We start from the raw sequence: 21,935 nt of genomic DNA, 5'->3' as shown, positions 1-21,935 counted from the left end.
GGGGGGACAGGGACTCCCTCTCACCTGCTGGGGGGACAGGGACTCCCTCTCACCTACTGGGGGAAGGGAACTGGGACTCCCTCTCTCCTGCTGTGGGAAGGGAACTCCATCTCACCTGCTTGAGGGGTAGGGCTCGAACTCCATCTGACTTGCTGGGAATTTGGGGGAGGGGATCAGGACTCCATCTGACCTGCTGGGGGGAAGGGAGACAGAGCCATCAACAGCCTCTGTGGGCTTAGAAGTAAAGCCAGAGTCTGCTGCCTTCAAAGCTAGTCTAGTCCAGGAGTTGCTGAGTTCCAACTCACTCACTCACTAACTCTGTTGGGTTTTATACTGGCTGCTCTAGCTTCCCCAAGACCGGGTGACTTGTCTGTGTCTATGCCATCTTGAAGTCTCTTCCAGAGAGAGACTGGGTCTGTAAAGGAGCCTGGTGCCTTCCAGGGTTAGAGGCCTTCTGTGGGGGTCAGAGCCAGAGTTATGTCTCCACCAGCACATCAGTTTGTAACGCAGCTCAAGCCAGAAAGTAGGCTAAAGGAGCAACAAGCCTGCCTACAGAGACAGAAGCAAAGAGGCCCTGGGACACAAGTCATGCGGAAGCAGGGGCGCAACAAGCCTGTCCACAGAGACAGAAGCAAAGAGGCCCTGGGACACAAGTCATGCGGAAGCAGGGGCACTGCTCAGCGTGAGGCTGGGCAGCTCTGGGGACTCCAGGAGCTGGAGTGGGTGCAGGGCCCAGCACACCCCACAGGCCATGCGGGAGCTGCCAGTCTGTACTGCAGGACACTGTGAGCTTGTTCTCCTGGAGACAATGAAAAGGCCTCGCAAGTCACACTGCAGAATTATGAGCCATGAATTAAAATACATCATTAACATCTTGGGCAAGCTTATATGACTTCTGTAGACAAAACACATATTATCTGGACAAATGGGGGATGCCCTAACAACAATGAAGAGGCCCTCTCCTCACAAGCCATTCTGCCCAGGATGAACAACTATGGTTCAGTGTCCCGAGACTAGGGTCCCTTGGAGGTCCATGAAGGGATGCATTCACTGCTGTGGAGTGCGCAGGCCACAGGGTTGGGCCTGCGGGCTCCTGTATCCTCAGACCATCAAGAATCCATTATGAACAGGAGTCCTTTCCACTCCAATAGCAAGACCTGAATGCAGGCACTGCTTTCCTGAGAGCCCTCCTCCACTCAGGACAAGAACACAGACCCACAGCCACCAACTGCAGAAAGGGCAGCAGCACTCTGGGCAACCCTGGCTTGGGAGCATTAGAGAAAAGGAGCCGGGTGTTTCTGAGAGTGGGCTCAGCCATGCTTCCCTTGGAAAGGGAGGTAGAGGGATGAAGAAGGCAGAATTCAGTTGTCTTAAACAAGACCTCCCTTTAAATTCTAGCAAGCCCCACCGTATGGGCACCCAGACGCAGGGAAGCATCCACACGATATTCTAGGAAAGCCACAGCCTTTCCAGCAAGGCCCTTCTTTCTGCACTTCAGACCAGGCAGTGGACACCACATGCAATCACAGGAAAACACTCAAGGTCTAAATGGGACTCCATCTTCCAAAGTAAACAAAGCCTGAACAGGAGGGTGTGCAGGGCAAGAAACCTTTGTGGCTTTTCCCTTAATATGAAAACATGGTCACCTGGGAACCAAGGCTTACACTCTGAGAAGCTCAAATGTGAACAAAGATGGGCGCTTTCTTCTCTAGTTACTAACACTACCTACTGGGACAGTGAACAGACTTTAAATCAGGGTTGGGGTTTTGAATCCAAGTGCAAGAGCATCCAGTATGTATACCTGCCTGCCCCTGCTCTGAAATTAAAGCCTTCCTGTGAGTTGTTGCTCACTATTTGCTATTTTCTGAGTCTTCTAGCAGTGACTTGTCACCAGGGAAGTGAAGCTAACACACAATCAGGACAGGAGGCGCCAGGAGCAGGCTCTCCAGATAAGCACATGTGTGGCTGTCCCTCCCAGGCCATACAGAGAGGTGCTAGGGCTTGACAGTAGACCCAGATTCCTGAACCAGCTCCCAGCAGCATGACCTTTTAAAGGTTTCCACGAAGAGCCCCATTTTCAGGCTCAGAGAACCCCCCTCCCCAGATCTGGGCAGCCTGCATGGAGTCTGCTGTTGCAAAGGACTGTTGAACAGTGCCCCTAAGATCGCTGGGCTCCCTGCTACTGTGATACCAGCCCGTAGCTCAGACGCTGGCATCCTCCCCCATCACCATGAAGACCGAGATTGCAAATGGCTTAGAAAAGTGGAAACCGAAGGGGGCATGACACCAGGAAAAAAAAAAAAACGAAAATTCATAAATCTCTATTTTCAAAATCTATGTCATATCAGGAAGCTTTCACTGAACTTCAGGAACAGTCCAGGTTAAAGGTGGCCAAGAGCTCTCACAGAGCCTGACTCACAACGGAAGCCTCCCACCCTGGTTTACTTACGTGTAACAAACACTTTTTTCAAATTCTCTGAGAAATTGACAGCATGGAAAACAACCAGCCTCAGAGAAAAGCACTTTTCCTATCAGTCCTGTTTCTCCAAGAGAACTACGTCAGTCACTCACCCCAAGCAACAGGAGCTTGCCTGACTCCAAGCACTGCCCTAGTTCCAGCCGCTCACCTAACATCCGCCCCCGCCCCCATGAAAAACACAAGCTGCTATGGCTGATATGATCATGGGGCTGACGGTCTCTCAGTCCTCTGCTTTTTTGTGAACCTGCATCCAAGTCGCCAGCACATTACTGAGAGGACCACTGGAGCACAAAGCAGATAATGTCCTCGGCAAGCCACTGGGCTGCCTGCTAACCGTCACCTACGAACGAGGCAGGTCAGCGGCTACGAAGCCCCAAATCCCTTCATTATCTCATGAGAGAAATCAACCTTCCAGTAAGAGATTTACTGAAATCTCAGTAAAAACTTACACAGCTGATGCAAACAATGCTCTGAATTGAGGACATTTGTAGAATAAGCGAGAAAGCACGCTTTACCAGGTCTTAAGACTTTGTTTGCCGTTATACAAACACCAACCAATATACCCTGAAGTCACAAAAAGATTGATCTCTCAAAACTCCTAAGTATACACATATTGCAAATACTACACCCATTTAAATTTTCCAGATTGGTAGCTGCCAGGAGTGGCGATAACGTGACCCAGTTTATCACGAACACGTGTAGCCCTTCTGCAAAGCAGCCAGAGCCCTGCAAGAGGGAGAGCCATCGGAGAATGTTTACCAAGACTGATTCCTGAGGAGAACACGATGTCACATTTTGTGGGATTTAATACACCTTCATCATGTTTACTGGCACGCTGCAGCAAGTTCTAGCTTTGAGGATGAACCAAAAGGCTCGGCACACTGAACAGACCTCTCTGTACAGCTCTGCTGTGTTCTCCAGACACTGAATTTAATGTGACTTTATACACAGAATGGCTTGCAAAAATAAGAGTGTGCTCATGGAAGGCATCTACCCAGCTACAGTTTCTTGGTAAATGTAAGACTAAAAAACATGTTTTTTAGTTTCCTGGTGCTGCGCTCCACTCTGCAGATATTAAATACTTTCATATGACTCAGCAGGACCTGACATAATATGTAAGGTTAGATACTGTGTCTTAATTGGCTCATGCCAATCACACCAGTTGCTTGTGAGCATTTCCCAAGAATCCAAAGACCATGTCACCCTAGCCTAGACATAGCCACCCTAGCCATGTCACCCTGTGACTGTGTAAGGACAGTTCCTTCACCATGACAAGGTCAGGGCTGTTGTGAGTATACGTCATGTAATGGTGTACACATCTACTGTATGATGTCATTCACTGGTGCACACTCCTACTGTATGATGTCATCCAATGGTGCACACATCTACTGTATGATGTCATTCACTGGTGCACACATCTACTGTATGATGTCATCCACTGGTGCACACACCTACCGACACCACCACTCCCCTCACTCTTTTCCTTCGCCTGCCCCACCCCCACCCCCACCCCCTGTACACAGAACCTCGTGCATTCCTGTGGATTCTTCTCTAATCTGTCCAAGGCAAATGTTGTTGAGCAGATGTGCAAGGTGCTCCTAGGATACAGGCAGAGATTATACACCTGCATCCAGCATCTTACATCCTGCATCCTGCATCCAGCATCCAGCATCCAGCAGGGCCTCAAGGGTGGGGCTACCCAGCCTCTGTCACACTCAACAAGCAGCTGATAGGAAAAGGCATGGGAGTGAGGGCCTGGAGGCCCTGCCTGTTCACCGCAGTCATGATTCTGCATGGTTCATGAATATTACTTGCAAGAGTATTTTATAAAAACAAAAACATACATCCCTAACTGTAACAGAAGTCATCTGAGCTCATCCTGAACACAGTCACTGGTCTATGAGAGAGATGATGCATGGCTGTGGGTGTGTGGCTGTGTATGTCACAGGCCCACCTCTGTAGACAACGGACACTGAAGACTAGAAGAACCCAGCTCCAGTGTCTACAAAAGTAGCTGTACAAGATGCCACATATGATTCTGTAATAAATAGGAAGCACCAGGAGGACACTCGCCTCTGCCTGGACGCTCTCAACCGTGCCTGGGCTCCCGGGTGAATGTGCAGGGGCTATCTCAGGGAAGCTGAGACAGTCCGATCTGTAATGAGATGCTCGAACCCAGAGCACATTTAGGTGGCTCTACAGCAAGGCTTCCCACTGAGTACTCCAGCAGTGCATCTCCAGGATCCCATCAACACTGAGGATGGAGTTTAAACTGCCACCACACACCTGTATGTGAACAAATCAAGAGACACTCGATTCATTCCCTGTATCAGTCTGGGATGTGAGTTCAGTCTCTAACACGGGTGCTCTGTCAGGCCACTCTTGCCCAAACATATCAAGGCACTGGTTTTTTGTTTCCTGTTTTATTTCCTGCTGGGTTTATTTTGTTTTGCAAAAATCACTTTGCTGCACTAAGCCTGTGTCCATTAGAGAGTGCTGTGGGCTTGGTCCTGCCTGTTCTGTCTACCACAGAGAAAGCCACAGAAAGGGAAGGCACAGGTCTCCAGCTCGTGAATTAGAGTTACAGAACACCAGAGTGAGCAGCCTGAAAGTGTAAACTCACACAGCATTCAAAAGATCTGCAAGAACTTCCAGGTGAGCCGGCATGCCGCCGTGTATATGCCTCCCAGAGAGCAGAGCAGAACGCGGTCCTGCTGTCCAAGAAACTCCAAAGCCTTGACAGGAAACCGTAGAACTCATTCCTTCTACAAAGCCTTGACAGGAAACCGTAGAACTCAGTCCTTCTAGAAAGTTCTTGACAGGAAACTGCATTCCTTGCTCTCCCTTCACTCACTGCACATCTCCACCACAGGCGTGCGAACCACATGCTCACACGCTCAAGTTAGTTTCCTAAATCAGTGCTCAGATCTCTTAAGGGAAACTCCAGACAAAGTAAGACCATGTCTTTCAAAACCAGAACCAAGGGCTAAGGACATGGCTAGGTCAGTAAAGGACTTGCCACTCAAGCAGGGCAAGGACCCGAGCTCAGACCCCACAGCTTTTCCTGTGAAAAAAGCTGGGCTTGGTAGTGTGCATCTACAGTCCCAGTGGACAGAGAGAGACGGAAGGATGACTGCATCTTGCTGAACACAGAGCCTGGCCAGATTGGTGAGCTCTAGTGTTACAACAGACCTGTTTCCAAAAAGCAAGATAAAGAGCATTTGAGGAAAACATCAAAATTAACCTCGGGCCTTTACATGGGCTCACATATGTGCACAGTAACACACGTGCACAGAGACAGACAGACAGACAGATGTCCTTTCCCAAAACACGATGTCCTTTCCCAAAACACAATCCAAAGCTGGAATCGAGAGACTTTGTCTCCATACTTCAAACTGGCTTTCCAGGCACACACTGGGATGCCAGCAGTCTCCTCGACACCTTGCCCACTCTCACTGCATCTGTGCCACAAACACTCTCAAGTATAGGCTAAATGTGTAAAGGTCACGGCCCTCCCAATGTAAGAACCACCCCGGCAGCTGCTCTTGCTGAAGTACCAAGTCCTTAGAGAAAAGCCGCCCTGCAAAGAGACCTTTCAAACAGCAAGCACGAGGAGCCAGAGACACTCACGCTCTTTCTCTGGTGGTGCTAAGGGGCAAGCTGCTTCTTCTATCGGGTCCTTACCAAGGGACATCCATGGGGAACTGCATTCCCCAGAATAACCCAGAAGGGAAGCAGGGCCTAGCACCGCAGAGAACAGAGACTGGAGACCCATCAACAGCCCGTCAAAGCAGAACTGTGAAGAAAGGCTGTGAACATGTAACATTACACACATGCTCCTGCCAGTGGACAGACATGTGAAGCCATAGAACAGGTTGTGGGCACCTATTGCATGTGCCTGCATTTTAAGTGTGCACATGTCACATGTTAGTGTAAGTGTGAGGGCAACCTAAACATGTCACACAGAGGTGAAAAGGCTTTCATTCCTGTGAGTGGATCTGCTCAGCAGCTACTGTGGGCTCGGGACAATGCTGGCACATCCTAACACTCCCCTCCTCTAGCTGCTGCCTCTAGTCCCCGTTTCTCAGATGGTCAGTTGTGTGCCTCAACAGATAGCTCCGAATGTGCTCTGGCTTCACCTCTGTGACAGTAGATACGCTGTTGTTCTGAGCATGGCTACGCTCTTCCCCAGAGTCCAAATTTCCCTGAGAGCACTGCTTCCCTTCCCAGAAAGAGACTCGGGCCACCAAGAGGGAGTAGGAGGCCTCCACTGTAGCCAGGGCAGTCCTGCTGATGCTCAACCCAATGTGTGGATTCTTAGCAAGCATGGTCAATGTGCACACACTTGCGACTCTGATGGGTAAAACTTCTCACAATCCAGCAAAACATGTTCAGAACAGACTAGCTCTCCTGTACTGAGGTACCTGCCGTTGAATGGACCGGCAGCCATGCTTTCCTGGTACCCACTGCAAAGAGCTGCAGCCCTTCTAAGGGGCCTCCACGGCACCTGCATGAGAGAGAGCATGGCAATCAGAGTGGCGTGCAGGGACTTTTCTTGGATAGCAATGGTTCCCATTATGATTCTGAATGGCTCAGGGGACAGCTGCAGTCCTGAAACAGACATTATGATAGTGGTCAACCTCCCAATAACACACACCAGCACCAGATAACGAAGTCAGCCACTGGATGAAGGAATGAACTGTGAGCATCTGTTAGGCGGATCTATTCTGCAGAGGACCTTACTGGAGTCCTGCAGGAGGGTCTCACTGCCCACACACCATCCCCATGTCCACATCTCTGCAACCTCATCATCCCACCACTGTTGATGTGGAATTGTGCAAGCCAAGAATACACTCACTCACAAAAGAACAACATGTCTACAACACTCTGTGCTGAGTTCTCGGCTTGAGTTGACCCAACCATTCGCGTGCCTATAGAACCCAGCAAGAGGCTAAACACACCATGGTTCCAGAAGTGAAAGTTCACCTTACTGCTGTCACCAACTGTGCCCAGCACTCAACATGCAACTCAAGGATCATGTCCGCTGGGGTTTGAGCCTAGTTTAGATGACAACACTCAGAGTGGACAGTCTGGAAGTGTCCCTTGGGGCTGTGTCCCTTCCACCTCAACACTCCACCTCCCCCTTCCATAATCTCCAAGTTCCATTCTCTATACAGAGCCTGCTCTGGTGTCCTGGGAGAGAGCCTGGGCCCCACAAATGGATGTGATCTGAATATACATCGCCAGCACTCAAGTACCACTGTAGTCATCAACCAAGCGAGCTCCGGCTGCACGGCTTGCAGACCCCACACTCACACAGTAGAAGCAGGAGACCGTGGGTCAGCTGGCACACGCGCTCAGGTATAAGTCAGGACAAAGCTGCGGGTATCTGATGGGCTACCTTCTCCTGACTCTTTCCCTCGCCTGGGCAAGCCCTGTGGCTTGTGAAAGTAGGCATCTTTCCTAATACTACCAAAGGCTAAGGATCTGGGGCCAATGTAGCTGAGGAACCCACACTGAAGGTGGTTCCTGTCCCACACACCGGAACCCATGCTACATCACTTTTGAATCCTTCCTGAGGCTCAGGAAAATGCCTCTCCTTTAAAGGAAGGGATCCCAGGGCTGATCCCAGGCACACTCAACAAGGCTTCTCAACCCTTGTCTGGATGTTCTGGGGGCTGTATGACCAAGGCAGCCAGGTGTTTGTCTGTAACAACACAGTTGCCACGAGTGGCACCATCTTTTCATGTAACCGGGGATCATGACAGTTCCCCCTAGTCACACAATACCAGAGCCACTGCAGAGGTCAGAGTAGTGTGTGTGAGAGACCATTCAGATGCCCGGCTTCACGAGGCCTGTGACAGGAAGCAGTCACTCACAATGTCTTCACTTGTCATGAACTCACTTGTAAGACAACAAACACTTTGCATCTGCAAAACTCAAAAGCAACTTGAGAAAACGGACCCCAAAGCTTACAACCCTGGTCCACATGGGCTCCCAGGCAATGCCAGTACTCTCCCGCAGCCCACACCCAGCAGCAGCACGAGAGCTTACAGCCCTGGTCCACGTGGGCTCCCAGGCAATGCCAGTACTCTCCCGCAGCCCACGACCCAGCAGCAGCACGAGTACTCAGTGTCCAGTGCAGAGCAGACGTAAGCCATCACCTGCAGGTCACAATAAGATTCAACAGGCATTTCCCCAGAGGCCAGTGGTGGCTGTGGAGTGCCACTCCCTGACAGTGCCACTCCTCCACGCACCCCGCCTCTACCTCAGAATGCTCACTTACTCCTCCTCTCATTACATCAGATTTTTACTCAAATCCAGAGGGAACACACACAAGCAAGCTCTTCTGTCTTCCCATCTAATCACTTGGGTTTAAAATAATTCAACATCTCCCTTACTATATCTATTTTCTAAGTGCTTCTGTCACCAAAGTATCTTGGCTGGTGTACCTCTGGGGTCACACCTACAGAGCTGGGACAAAGTGCTGAATCCCCTATGGGACTGGTCTAGAGCGCACCACAGCCACTGAGGGCCAAGGGCAGTAACATCATATCACCTGCTGTAGCTTTTCAAAACGCAGGCCTCCCCCGTCCAATCCGGCCACTGTGACCATATTGACGACAACATCCAGGGCCTGAGAACATAGCAGTCACTCTCTTCCATCATCACAGAAGGACCGACCCTACACACCTGTCCTAACGTCCCTTCAGGGGGAGACCTGGTGATGGCACAATTGACCCCAAGATATGAAGACCCACCAGGCAGATACAGTCCACATCCCAAAGGCTGGATGTGCAAGAAGGGCAGATGGCAACCCTCAAACGACCTCTACCACTGCCGCTCTCTGCTCCACAGACACACCTCCCGGGAGGAGACACACTCAGTCTGCACCCCAAACACTTTATACCCGAGACTCTGAACCTGACCAGACAGAGAGCCATATGCAGAGCAGTGCAAACGTGGAGGAAAAGCAGCTAATCTGTGCCAGGCCAGGCCCGTGGGCAAAATACTGATCAGAGGTGGGAACTGAAGGAAGCGCATCTCTAAGAAACTGTTGTGGACTCTAGAATGCTGACACACAGCCTCCTATCCACTATACACAGTTTCAAGACACACCAAGCACACCACATACAGGTAGGTGCTGGCTAACCTCATAGTGAGGCACCGCCTCTCATGTCTGAACAGGCAGCAAGCACAGGAGACATTCTGGACAGAGGCCCCTGGCCATGGACATGAGCAGCCATGAGGGCATCTAACATCCCGCCTTGATCAGACACTGCCAGTGTGGCTGTGTAAGTGTCACCAAGGACTCCTTCCTATAAAACACGCTGCTGTGGACTCCTAGGCTGGACTTCCTGCACACATCTCATGCCCTTGGCAGACAGGCCCTCCCTCCCCTTCCTGGAGGCAGCCCATGAAGCAGCATGCACATTTTCAAAGCAAACCACGGGACATGGCCTACAATCCGGATGCTTCTCTCCTCATCGGTCCAGGTGTGTCACTGCTCACACCCAACACGGAGTCACTGTGGACACATGTCCCCGGTGGTGAGCTCGGAAAAATGACAAAAGCATGATCTTCTCTAGGTCTATAATAAAATATGTCTAACTTCTTGGTGATAAAATTATAGACTGTTTACCTGCGTATGTGTTTTTTGAATAAAAAGGCAGGGACCTTTATTCAAGACATCCCTTCCTCGGTGGAACCATGAAATGTTTCTTTGTCTGTGGGCTCAGGAGTGGAAATGCCCACACTGAATAGAGTGACATGCTCTGCAGATGGCCAGGAATCCAGGTGGTACTGCTAGGAGATCCCACGGCAGATCCCAGAGTCTCAGAGAAGGAAGAAACACCCCCCATGCCTGGTCATTTCCCATACATGCTTAAAAAGACCTTTTTCTTATTTTGTAGTTTATATATTTTAAAAGATCATTCCATATTGGGAAGCCAGGCAGGGGCAAGTGGAACAGGATACCCAAGACTGGGCTTTATCAAGAGCGACAGAGAACCTATGCTACAGTCAACAAACAATTACAAGTGTCTGCCATGTCACAGAGGACAACCACAGCCTCCTCACCTCAGATCGCCTCCATGGAGACACCAACCACAAGAACCACACATGAGGCCAGAGCCCATGTCTCCTCATCTTCAGTGTGGGGGTCTTTAAACATCTCCATCTCATGCTCACTAACAGGCCCTAGCACCCGAACCCAACAGCTGTGTGCCCAGAGCTGACTTCTGGTCTCAGGCACCCAGCCCAGGCTTTACATGGAAGAAGAAACACAGAGCAGTGCATCTTTACTCTAGGGACTCAAGGAAAAGGCCTCTCTAAAACTGCTGCCTGGAGCCACAGAACTGACCTCCATCTGAAATGTAGCAGTCCATCCCAGGAGATCAGCAGCCTTGCATAGTGAGGGACGGGCACCTCGGCAGGTGCACCTCAGACCACTCCATGATGGAAGACCCAGAGGGAACTAAGCAAAAGCACCCTAGGGTGGGTGGGGCATGTCCCCATCCAGTCTCTCTTCCACCCTCCAAGAAGTGGACCTGAGAAGCAGACTAGAGCAGGTTCTCAACCCTGGGCCAGTTTTCTTTGTAATGAGGACAGAGTAAAGAATGGTCACAAACCAGAGAAGACGAAAGGGAGGAGTGAGCGGCCGCATGGGAACCAGGGAGGGGGGTGCTGTCAGACAGGGAAGGTGAGCCCCAGAGCCACCGAGTTCTGCAGCTACAGCGCTGGATGGACCTTTCGAGTCTGACAAACACTCCGTGGAAGGTCAGAGGTTACGTGGAGGCCGAGTGAGTGGGGAAGAAAGTACAGACTTGGCAGGGGTCTCGAACTTTACAAACACAGTAAGATAGAAGTGCAGTGTGTTCTATCAGGTACACAAAACCACAAAAGTGACTTCAGTCAGGAATGATATTTGGGAAATGTGTGCTTTCCAAGACAGCCGTCCCCTTACTTAAATTATACGTTGGTGAGGAGTTAATCAAATAAAAACACAAAGGATGGGGAAAAGGTTACATTATGATTGTTTCCAAAGGAGGGAAGGCCAGGGCCTAGACAGAGTCTACAGCAGGCCTGGGAGCCTCCTCCCTCCCTCTGCACACCACCTGAACCTCCAGCACACCCCCAGAAAGAGCATCTAAAATACTCCAGAGCCAATAGGCAGTACCGCATGTGTGTGTGTCACGGGCTGTTCTAAACACACGGCTGGGATGGGCTTCAGTCACAGAATGCTTAGTGACACCCTACATCCCAACTCAGACCTGTCAAAATAAACACACTACATCTGCACTCCGGTCACCCACGCATCACCCTTAAAGCAATCATCACCATTCTGCCAGGGTGTGAATATACGAGCTGGGACCAGAGAGGCTGCAAGAGGGTCCCTGGCAGGATGTGGGGAGCCGAGAGGGGAACATATCTCCAGACGTGCAGGCTACCCCCGAGAAAGATGCTGTGGAAATAAGGGGATGAGGTGGAAAGGGGACTGGTGGGCAGGAGCGAGACGTCAGAATTTGGGAGCTATGAGGATATAACTGGCTAAGACACACTCATGTACAAACCCTTCTGTGTACGACACACACCCCAGGGAACACGGAAAGCACCAAGGCAAGTGACTCATGCTCCTCTGAAGGTCTTCATCAATGACCCCTCTCCTGCTTCTCACACACTCATCCAAGCCTAGCCTTGATGGAAACTGCCAAGCTCTCCCAGAATTGCTAATGCGGGCTCTATGAGATACTTTCCTCACACCACTAATGGCATCTATTCACTCCTCTGGGGAGCCTGCTCACAGGACTCTCTCCACTCCTGACTTCAGATGCTCCAGGCTACTATGGGGGAGCGGGAGACAGGGAAAAAAACATATTGGCCTGAGAAGTCGAAGATGACATTTTCCCTCTGGAGTTGCACAATGGCTGCTCCTTCACAACTGTCCCCACTTGTCTCCCTCAGCACCCTACCTCCAGCATACATGCACACCGGCAGTCAGGAACGAGGCAGGCCCAGCTCCTAACAAATTCAGTCGGCAAGCATTGTGGTGTGCCCAAAATAATCAACCTAGAAGGTTGGCAGGACACAAGAGAAAGACAGTTAACCTGACTGGACCGTAACTGCACAGAGAGAGGGATGATGTAATCGAGGAGACCCAAATGAAGGGGGAGGGCCCAGCAGAGCCTCCACTCCACACCTGGAGTAGCAGCATGAGAGAGGCCAGGCCAGCATGGGGAAGCTGAGTGCTAACCCAGGAACCAGGGCAGCCAGAGGGGGTGAGAGACAAGCAGAGCAAAGGTCATTCAAGCTAGACAGCTGTCCCCGTAACCAGAAAGCAAATAGGAAGGCAGAAAAGCCCCTGAACAGGTAAGCATGACAAACTAGGCTGTGAGCAAACACTGGACAGGAGGTCATGGGGAGATGAGGGTCCTGAAGCTCGGATCTTTGGGATATAAAAACAAGCCTTGCTGAGCATCCGTGTGTGGGGCAGCCTACAGGACTGTCTCCACATAGGCTCCACAAGGGCACAAAAGCCAACGTCCTTGTCTAACTGGATTCCAAGCGCCTCTGGGGAAGGAGGGACCTCTTCATGTCTCACGGGGTTGTCCTGGTCATTACTAAAAGCTACATGCAGGTGCTCAGCAGCAAAGAAAGCTAGGATCCTGGAGCTGCGCTACTGGGGGGAGGGGGGCCTGAATGAGGCTCCTGAACACTGTGCACCCAGCACAGAGGGAGACAGGACTGGGGAACCTCTCACAGTCCCGCCCCGTGACATGGCACCTCAGCAGCGGCGCGGCCTTTCTCACAGATGGAAGCATGCAGGTTGAGCACACTGCTTAGCACACTGCTTTCCTGTTTTCCTTTCCTTCCATTTTTAGGTGCAGTTATATTCGTGCCTCTCTGATCAGCCAGTACAGTCCATGAAGGGATGAAGAGCGAAGACCAGTACCTCTAATCTCTACCCACGAGTTTACAAGCTTGGTCACACAGGCAGCCTCACAAACTGGCACAATCCACCCAAGCACAGAGGCTCCCTGTGAGATGGCAACCAGATCTGCATGCCAGGCAGAGCTGCGTGGCTGCATGGCCCCGTTCCCTACAGAGGTACCCTAGACACCCTAGTATCCAATGGACCATAAAGGTCAAGAGACTGGTGATGTTAAAACGGGCAGTGTCCATCATTTGTGTCCTGTGAGGCCTATAATCTCTGAGATAAACCATTCAACTCAAGTAGAGAAGAGATTTCAGTCTGCGAAGTGCCTACTTCATAAGCACAGATACCCTAGTCTGATCCCCAGAACACGCATGGTGCCAGGAAGGTGTAGATAAGGACACTCGAGGCTTGCTGGATAGACAGCCTCCCCAAACCAGTAAACCTCAGGCCAGTGGGAGCCCCTATCAAGAAAACAATGCACATGGATACACACACGCACACACACACACACACACACACACACACACCAACTGCAGGGGCACAGATAAAGATGCCCATCCATGTAACCGTTCACTCCCCAGCTTGGTCCTCAAGGAGCCTCTCTATGAGGGCTACACACATCACCCTCACTCACATGCATCTGTATCCTAGTGTGGAAGGATGCTGAACCCCCCAGGGACAATAGTGTGTGAACAACAAGAAGGGCTGAGGGGCCAGGACTGCAGAAGAGGCCTAGCACCCACTCCTCAGCATTGCCAAGCTCACTCCAGAGTATTCTGTTTGTTCTCATGAAGTCCTAAGTCCCCCCACCAGCCCCTACCATTCAGCCCTGAATGCGTGGACACGGCCAGTGGAGTGGAACCAGGGCGTGCTAACCTCTGCCGCCTGGCATAGACTTTCTCCTCCTCCCAGCAAAATGTAAAATTAGCAAACTGACAGAAGGGTGAGGTCACCAGGCCAAAATTATACCCAAACCACTGCTTCCTAAGAATGTGCTGCCCCTGCTCCTCACGCACGGGGCTGGACAAAACATGGCACCGTCTTTACTCTTACAAGACTTTTTAAAGCAGTCCTTCATGGAGCCTTGGTGCATGTGCAGGCCGCTAGATAGACCCTACCTACAAAGCACACTCAGAACTCTCAACCACATTCCTGCTCTTCTACTCTGGAATAACGAGAAAGCTGGAAACAGTTTCCACTACTGACTGGGGGTCGGGTGCATTTTCTCAATGGAGGGAAATGGAAACTCCTGGGCTTGTTCGAGGAAGGGCTCATTTTCAGAGGAGCCGTGGTACTGCTGGTCTTATTTCTAAAATCTTCAACATTTCGTAAAATATAATGCAATGTTGGCATTAAACAGAAACTTTTTTTTTTTTTTTTTTTTTTGGTTTTTCAAGACGGGTTTCTCTGTGTAGCCCTGGCTATCCTGGAACTCACTCTGTAGACCAGGCTGGCCTCGAACTCAGAAATCCACCTGCCTCTGCCTCCAAGTGCTGGGATTAAAGGCGTGGGCCACCACCGCCCGGCAAAACTTCATTTTTTCTAATTTTGTCTTCTTCCATTAGAAAGCTTGGAACCCCAAAAGTTAAGCCACTGTCCTAGAAATCAAGCACAGCCACCTCACCTAGGGGCTGTCACCAAACATTCACAACCATCTTAAAGGCAGGCACTGAGCTATACATTTATCACAACAAAAATACAAAATAAAGATTTTAAATACTCGAGCTCATGTCCAATTGTATTATATGTATACCCCAGGAATCTAAAACATAAACATGAAATCTGTAAGATACCACCAAGTAAACAGTGTATTTTTAATTCAGTTGCAGCTTACTAATCACTACTTGCTAAGATTCGCTTTCTTTGTAATTATGCTTGGGGGGAGGGGTGAACTTGGGTACAGGCACACAGGGAAGCCAAGAGACTGTCAGATGGCTCAAAGCTGGAGTTCTAGATGGTTGGGAGCCACCTGATATGGGTCCTGGGATCTAAACTCAGGTCCTCTGGAAGAGTAGCAGTGTTCTTAACCACCAAACAATGTCTCCAGCCCCAGTCCCTCTGACTTCTGTTAACATTTAACTACCATCCTAGGCTGAAGGCGTGCAAGTCCCCACAGTTCTAAGCCAGGACATCTTATCTGAGACTTTGTGTCTACACCAGGTTGATTTCATAAGCTAAATAAAACTGACAATAAATACTTTCACATCCTTTTCCCTCCACCTCGGACGGTTTCTGTGTTAGCTAATCAGAAAGCACCTTCTGACGGGCAGTGGTCTTTATGAGAAATGAGCATAGACAAAAATGCTATGGAAGCACTGCAGGGCAGCTGTGGGGTACACAGCCCAGACACTGCAGGGCAGCTGTGGGGTACACAGCCCAGACACTGCAGGGCAGCTGTGATGGGGTACACAGCCCAGACACTGCAGGGCAGCTGTGGGGTACACAGCCCAGACACTGCAGGGCAGCTGTGATGGGGTCCACAGCCCAGACACTGCAGGGCAGCTGTGGGGTACACAGCCCAGACACTGCAGGGCAGCTGCGGTGGGGTACACAGCCCAGCAGCTGTGGGGTACACAGCCCAGACACTGCAGGGCAGCTGCGGTGGGGTACACAGCCCAGACACTGCAGGGCAGCTGTGGGGTACACAGCCCAGACACTGCAGGGCAGCTGTGGTGGGGTACACAGCCCAGCACAGTACAGGCTCTTTCTACACTCATCCAACTAGGCAGCTCAGCCACCCAAGTGAGGTGATCTCACAGAACCGTCTAAGAAATGAGCACTCAACTGTCAGGAGAGGACTCGGAGGCCTGCCCTGTCTCCACAACCAGATGTGCAGTTTAATCTGTCATTGAATTTAGCTGGCCCTTAACTTTCCCCATTTCTATTATGAGAGATTTATAATGGAAAAAACAATTTTTCAATTCAACTCCGTGGAGTCTGCAAGATGGGGCAGGTATAAAGGGCACAGTCAGTGCCTCTGTTTCAGCACTGTCTACAGGCTGGTCCTGGCTGGTCCTAGCTGGTCCTGGCTGGTCCTGGCTGGTCCTGCCTGGTCCTGCCTGGTCTTGGCTGGTCTTGGCTGGTCCTGCCTGGTCCTAGCTGGTCCTGGCTGGTCCTGGCTGGTCCTGGCTGGTCCTGGCTGGTCCTGGCTGGTCCTGGCTGGTCCTGGCTGGTCCTGGCTGGTCCTGGCTGGTCCTGGCTGGTCCTGGCTGGTCCTGGCTGGTCCTGGCTGGTCCTGGCTGGGTTTGTTTTTGTTTGTTTTCAACAATTTGACACAAGATAGAGGACCTCTACTACAAGATGCCTTCGTCATATTATCTGCACAAAATGCACGAAAGCGAGACTGCAGTGAATTTTCTTTTTCTTTCTTTTTTCTTGAGACAGGGTTTCTCTGTGTAGCCCTGGCTGTCCTGGAACTCACTCTATAAACCAGGCTGGCCTCGAACTCAGAAATTCTCCTGCCTCTGCCTCCCAAGTGCTGGGATTAATGCGACCCCACTGCCCGGCAAATTTTCTTGCTTAATGATTGGTGTGGGTAGGCCCAGCACATTGCGTGAGAGGCAGGGGGATGCCATCCCTGGGCAGGTGAACATGAGTTGTAAAGAAAGCAGGCTGAGTGCTCCAGTTCCTGCTTCCAGGTTCCTGCTCAGGTTTCTGCCTCGGCTTCCTTCAAAGGACTGTGACGCCAAATATGGAAGCCAAGGAAGCCCTTTCCGCCCCTGGCTCTCAGTCACGATGTCTCATGGAAGCAACAGAAAGCACAACTAAGGCAAGGCCGCAGAGGGTTGAAATGCTCTGAACTGAAATAATCCATCCTCACAAAATGAGACTCTGCAATACAAGTTGATGGGAGATCCCGGGCATCTGTGTGAAAGCCCTGGGGTTTCCACTCAAGCCCTAGGGATCAGACACCAAGTCCGTACCTTAGAACACACTTACCTGACCACAGCCAGGGTGACAGTTTTACTAGAGGTCTTCCAGCCTGCTAAAGGCATGTGACACCCACTGCCTCACTCCCCTCTAATTCTAGTGACATGCTATTAGGATCCCTGTCCCTTATTTCCCACCTGGGGAGTATCCCAGATGCACACCTGCAATTCACACACATGTAAATATAATTGCAAAAATTGAAATTATACTCATGTACATTTAAATTTTTAGTTAGAACACACATTAGCTCTGAATCACTGGCCTAGCATTTAGCAGTCCTTAGCACTCACACACAGTTATATATACATACATGTACACATATGCACCATGGCAGGTATGTGTTTCAAGGCAGTGCTGCATGCACACATGCATGTGTGCATGCTTACATTGATGTAAACATGCCAACATGTGTGAGTGTAGACATGTTGCACACTTGTATACTGTGATATATATGTATGCACATTGTATACTTACATAGAAAGTACATGCCTGCATACTTACACACGTTATTCACTGCTACATAACTGTGTGCTTTTGTACACGTGTACCTGTATACACTCATATACATACAACAGGGAAGACATTCATGTGCACACCCATGGCCATGTGCATCAGCACATGTCAACACACACAGGCATCCACACACATCTGAGCTCTAGCACACTCCACTTCCTTTCCTCTCCAGGGCTCTGCCCAATTTCCTGTCACTTGGAGGCCTCCTGAACCATCACCCACTCCTCCACAGAAGCTGCAAGTCTCCTTGCAAGGGTAATCTGGCCAAACAAAGGGAGGACTCGGAAAGTTCAAGCTCAGAAAGAAAAAAACAAAACAGAACAAAACCAAACAAACAAATCTAACCCTGTGGCGATCACTTACCCTGTAAACAAGGGGGCAGAACCCAGTCTACACATCTGCAATCCATTCAGGAAATACACATTCAATCACAACGAGCCTCAAACGAAACCTAGACCAGGCACAAAATCAAATCTACAAGACTACATACACAAAACCACCATCAAGAGGTGAACATGACATGGTGTGGGTTAGCACCGAATGTCAGCAGAGGACACTCAACTGCAGGAGCCCCTCTGCCTGGGCATCCGGAGAGCTGAGGGCTGAACAGGCACAGGCTAGAGTTCAACAGTTACAAATGTAAACCAGCTGGGGAGCTAACAAGGTATTTCTAAATGACTCTGACCAAGAGTTCGATGGAGCTAATTGATATACACTGATAGAAATAAAGGGTGACTCAAAGAAGTGTGGACATTGGCCTCTCAGGTGACAGGGAACACAGCCTAGGTGACAGAGTGAAACCTGATCAAAAGGGGGATCCACAGGAGAAGGCAACGAAGAACATGTGTTTCAGAAATAAATGGAAAAAAAAAAACTCAAAAGAAACAATCCACACTAGAATTAAAAGCTAAAGCCAACGACTTGTTCCCCACAAGGCACCCCTAAAATTAAAGAGCTCTGAACAGTTGAACAAAAGCAGTAGATAAAAATATACCCAACAATGAAGAACAAAACCTACAGCGAAAATCAAAAAACCATCATTGGAAGCTTGATTCAGGGTGGAGAGCAGCCCAAGGCAGAGGGAGCACTCACTCTGCACACAGAGTCCTGGAGAGCAGCCCAAGGCAGAGGGAGCACTCACCCTGCACACAGAGTCCTGGAGAGCAGCCCAAGGCAGAGGGAGCACTCACCCTGCACACACAGAGCCCTGGTCTCATCCCCAACACTGAAGAAAGGGGACGGCAGGAGGAGGATTAATACCTACTTTCCAAAAAAGAAACCCTAAAACTAAATTATACAATTATAAAATGTGAAGATATCATTGTCCTGAACTGTTGAGACAAACAATGGAACAAAGCAGAAAGCACAAGTTCAAGAACACCCAGAAGCATTGAAAGAGAGAGAAAGGAAGACCTCAGAAATGCAATGAACCTCATAGGCCTGGAAGGTTAGGACACCAAAAACAAGGAACAGAAGATCTGGAAGGACATTTAAGTTTTCTATAAGTAGTAGGTAACAATTAAACTCCACAGTCTGTACACAACCCAGAAGCAAGTGGAAGCCCCCACAGGCTCCACATTGTGTCCCACACAACTCAAAAGCGAGCGGAAGCCCCTACGGGCTCCACATTGTGTCCCACACAACTCAGAAGCCAGTGGAAGCCCCCACGGGCTCCATATTGTGTCCCACAAAACTCAGTAGCGAGCGGAAGTCCCCAAGGGCTCCATATTGTGTCCCACACAACTCAGAAGCCAGTGGAAGCCCCCACAGGCTCCACATTGTGTCCCACACAACTCAGAAACCAGCAGAAGCCCCCACGGGCTCTGCATGCACCAGGAAGAAAGTTAACACGTGCTCCCAAATCAGCCCCGGGAGAGGCTCAGCTCTCCACAGGAACACAGAGGAGACCAAAGCTAAGCTGTCCACAGGTTCAAATGTCAAATAGATAAACAGAAGCAAGACAAATACCCAAGGCTAACCCACAAAGAAGCAGGACCAAAGCAGCACTTGGAAAATGGACAGATAGAATCAACTACTGACCCCTTAGCAACCCCAGTGAAGCACTGACCCCTTAGCAACCCCAGTGAAGCACTGACCCCTTAGCAACCCCAGTGAAGCACATACGCAGAAGGAGGTAGTCTAATGGCCTCCCAGCAGAAAAACTGAAAGAATAGAGGGGTTCTTGGTTACACGTGCATGTGAATTTGGGAGGTCAAGGTAGGAGAATAGTGAGCTGGAAAGCTCAAAAGATCAAACAAAGGCTGGAGAGAGGGCTCAGCAGTTAAGAGCATATACAACTGCTGGAGAGAATCCAAGTTCAGTTCCCAGCACCCATGCTGGTCCATTCACAACTCCCTTTAACTCCAGCTCCAGGGCTTGATGCCTTCTCCTGGCCCCTGCTGGCAGGCATGTACACATGTGTACACACACACACAGACACATACACATAAACACACAAATACACACATAAACACACATATACTCACACACATATACACATACAAAAATAAATTTAAATATATTCCATAAGATTTTAGGAACACGTACGAAAATAGCTATTATTCAAAGTGTTCTTGTAAAGCAAAAATCCCACACTATCGGTAGAAAAACTGACTAAATGAACAGGTGATCTGCAAAAGAAACAAAATGATCTGCAAACATTTAGAAATACTTTTCAGGCTGGACAGATGGCCCAGTGGTTAAGAGCACTGACTGCTCTTCCAGAGGTCCTGAGTTCAATTCCTAGCAACACAGTTTACAACCATTGGTACTGGGATTCAGTGCCTTCTTCTGGTGTGTCTGAAGACATCAACAGTGTCTCACAGACCTTAAACTGCAGTGGTATTTCAGGCTGGCCAAGATTTAAAAGATGGATAATATCAAACACAAAGGAACTCATCAGTACACAGACTTCTCACAGGGAGGGAACCATGCCATAGGATACCTTTGCTGTGAAGTCTGATGACATCAACCCATTAAAATGACCCTTTGTCCCAAACACCACACCCGGAGGAACTTACCCTAAAGAAATACAAGTATAGACAACTGTATATCCAGAAGAAAGACCCCTACATGCTAGATAGAAACCCTAGAGGTCAGCCAAATGTCCACTGCCCAGACACAGCAGCTCAGGGCACAGAGCTGGTGGGCACAGAACTCCCCATAGAAGGTTTGTGGTCAAAACCACCCAAAGAGTCTACTCTTCATACACCGGGCACTAAACATGTGTGTGGTGTGTGTGCACACATGTGGGTGTCCAGACAGTGGACTAGGGCCCATACTTCCCTTTAATTTTTATATGTAACAAAAAAAAAAAAAGCTAGAATGAGGAGATCTAGGCAGTAACACTGCTTGCTATAAAATCAAGAGGACCTGACTTCAAATCCCCAGCATCCACATGCAAGCTATGGATGACTAATGAAGACCTGTCCCCTTAGTGTGGGGAGGGCAGAGACAGGCCCACTGGCAGACACTCTAGCTGACCATCAGTGAGCCTCTGTCTCAAGAAATAAGATGAAAAGCTATGTAGAAGAGGAGGCACCTACTGTACTCTTCGGGCCGTGTAGGCACATGTTATCTGCATAAACACGTGTGCACATGCTCACACACACCACACAATGTGCCTGCATGTATATACTGATATGTACATAGAGAATTTTTTAATTTTAAAAATTTAGTTGTAGAAAAACTCATGTAACATGACACCATTTTAGTTTGTGAGCTTAAACCATGTACATGGAAAAATCTTCACATGTAACTAACCTAATGGAGTTAAATGGCCACCAGGCTCGTACAGAGAAGCTAGTACACAGCGGCTCACACGAGTCCACAGCTATGCTGTGCAATGTCTAATGTTTTTCCTCTGAATGTTATTTCCCTTTTACTTTATAAATATCCAACATCAAAGACGATTACATTTTTTTTCATTATCGATAACATATTCTTGTAAGCCTTTAAAATAAAGTTCAATTTGGGCACGGAGCCTACTACCCCACACATTTGACTATAATTAAATGACTAAAATAGATGCTGGAGGGCTGGAGAGGCGGCTAAGCAGTCAAGAAGACCTGAGTTCAG

The 21,935-nt window shown here is 49.5% G+C and overlaps 1 protein-coding gene across 15 annotated transcripts in view; it reads right to left on the bottom strand.

Annotated features, from left to right (window-relative positions):
* Positions 1–21,935, bottom strand: part of Znf516 (zinc finger protein 516) — a 103,346-nt gene that overhangs the window by 62,147 nt on the left and 19,264 nt on the right. Inside the window, exon 1 of one of the 15 annotated variants that reach the window (XM_031366169.1) lies at positions 116–1,144. The exons of the other annotated variants lie outside the window; for them this stretch is intronic. The gene's annotated coding sequence lies outside the window, so the exon portion shown is untranslated. Of the gene's footprint in view, positions 1–115; positions 1,145–21,935 lie in introns of those variants that run through there. 15 annotated transcript variants of the gene reach the window in all.

Source organism: Mastomys coucha, unplaced genomic scaffold (genome assembly GCF_008632895.1).
Source record: "Mastomys coucha isolate ucsf_1 unplaced genomic scaffold, UCSF_Mcou_1 pScaffold13, whole genome shotgun sequence".
Lineage (NCBI taxonomy): Eukaryota > Metazoa > Chordata > Mammalia > Rodentia > Muridae > Mastomys > Mastomys coucha.
The sequence above is the reverse complement of the archived record's forward strand: the minus strand, read 5'-3'. Positions and strand labels throughout refer to the sequence as shown.